The sequence below is a fragment of the Haemorhous mexicanus genome, chromosome 11, assembly GCF_027477595.1.
Source record: "Haemorhous mexicanus isolate bHaeMex1 chromosome 11, bHaeMex1.pri, whole genome shotgun sequence".
Taxonomy (NCBI): Eukaryota; Metazoa; Chordata; class Aves; order Passeriformes; family Fringillidae; genus Haemorhous; species Haemorhous mexicanus.
Window position 1 is genome coordinate 19,768,658 of NC_082351.1, and position 2,291 is coordinate 19,770,948.

Sequence of the window (2,291 nt, forward strand, 5' to 3'; positions counted from 1 at the left end):
TGGCTTTTATCTGCAAGCACTCAACAAACATTAATTAATCTGCTAACTAAATTACTCTGGTAACCAAACTAATTAATTAAACTAATTTAAGGTATCATTAATTCAGAAGTCCAACTGATACCCTCATTATTCTTTTTTGAGCTCCAGTATATTACCCAGCCATGTGGGGTCTGCTAAACAATTCCCATTTATCAGTGTACATTTTGATATGTGGAAAAAGCCAGTTCTGTCTAAAATTGACAATGTGTAAACTGTTCCAGGCTGTGGATTATGGGAACGCTGAGCGTTCTCTCTGTTGCTGAAATAATAGCTGATAGTTGTTTGACTTACACTTGCTGTAGGATAATAGCTATACATTATCTTATTAAAGTTGTTAAAGCATTTGTGAGGGGCAGAAAAGAGGTTATATGAAATGTTCTACTGTTTAAGTCTTGGATTATCTGACTGTGGCTGACACAGGTTATGAATTCTTTCTCATTTTACTGAGGAGTGGAGGGGGGGAGCTGGAGGAAAAAACCCATGGAAATGGCTCTAAATTCTGGCCCAAAGGATGATCACCATCCATTTCTTGTGGTTACTTTCTTCACATAGGGTAATCTAACCTATCTGGAGGCTATGGACTTCTTCCAGTCCTCTATTGCCTTCCCTATGTAATAGGTAACATCTCACTTCATCCAGAGACAGTGTCACAGGCCTGACTTCTGTGAAATAGCATCTGGAGGCACCCTGCTTTTCTGAGCACTTTGTGAGGAAAAACATTTTTTTTCCTGCCTTGTAAGAAAAATTTGGATTTTATATCTTTCCTTCTGCTCTGCAAAGAAACCTTAATTTTGGGTGGAACAAAAATAATAGTTGTAGAACTGAACAAAACCTGGCCAAGGTAACTGCAGTAATTCACTCCAAAGCAGCAGATAGATAGAGATCTGTCTGGAACCAGCTGAAAATGGGAAAGGTCTGGGGTTGAACAGTGGGGAATTCTTTCCTTTAGTCCCATGGCCCCTTCTTCCTAAGCCATTATGGCTGGGGTGGCTGCCAGCGCTGAGATGTGCTTATTGCCAAACTAGCTTCTCTTAGGACTGGAATTTAGGATACTTGTGATGCTTCCGGGCTAATTTTTTATGGTCATGCACAGATGGAGATTTTCCAGGAGTTCCCTCTTGGTTGCTGCTTTTTATGCTGGATGCTCACATTTTGGTTGTTATCATAATACCGAAATGTCTTTCTTTTCCAGAAAAACTTCACCTGAGCACATCCCAGGGGATGCTGAAGGAGTTGAAAGCAGAGTCAGGCTGCAGGAAACATGTGTCTCTGGCTCTTTGAATGGCAAGTTGTTCATCCAAGAGGGTAAAAATGCACCAGATTGGTGTAAAGGCTGTCACTGGAGTTGAAGCTATCATCCTTTACTTTGTCTTGAGTAAGGGGAAGATGAATGCCATGGGAATTCTCAGAAAATGTGGGAAATTACTTATGAAGAAATACATGAGCTTCCTGCGGGCTTTGATCTTCCTCTGGCATGAGTTTTCCTGTACCCTGCCTTCCACGGCCTTGTATTCACTCACATGTGCCCACTCAAGAGTGCTTTAATTCCCAGTGCCAGCCCCATCCCTCAGTCAACAGCAAAGAGGTCACCACCCTTCCTGGAAGGGAAAGGGATGGAAAAGTGCTTCTGGTTTGGGTTTGGGATGTCTGGTAGGGTTTATGTGCTTTTTGTGGTGGAGGTGGCTGTGGCCAAGCACTGCACCTTTACAAGTAGAAATACCCAGGCTTGTATCCTCTTATAAAGCCTATTACACTAAATCTATTCCCAGATTCATTCTTCCCAGATGTTCTCATCTTTGGAGTAATATATCATCCCAGTGAAGTACTCTTATAATCTATTACACTAATACATTGTTCGAAGGACACCACTGATGATAAATTTCTTAAATGATGGTGCTGTCTAGGGATAATGACTCTAAGAGCAAATGCAAGGTAATGTAGTGATTTTTTTTTTATGCTGTATTCCAGAAAGAGTATGGAGCCATCTCAAAGCCATTTTCATATGGGGGGAATGTTAAAATATGCAATATTTCAAGCACTATTTAACAAGCACTTGAACAATAGCAGCATTGATGATAAAGGTTCTACATTTAAAATCAGTTCTTTTATTCTGTTGTCTTTTAGCTGCATTTTTAGATGAAATTTTGTCAGATTCTGTGGTTAAACCCTTATTTGAGAGTGTTTTAAGATTAGGGTTTTTTTAATGATCACTTAAAAGGCACATCTAATTTTCACTGTGAACAAAGTATAAT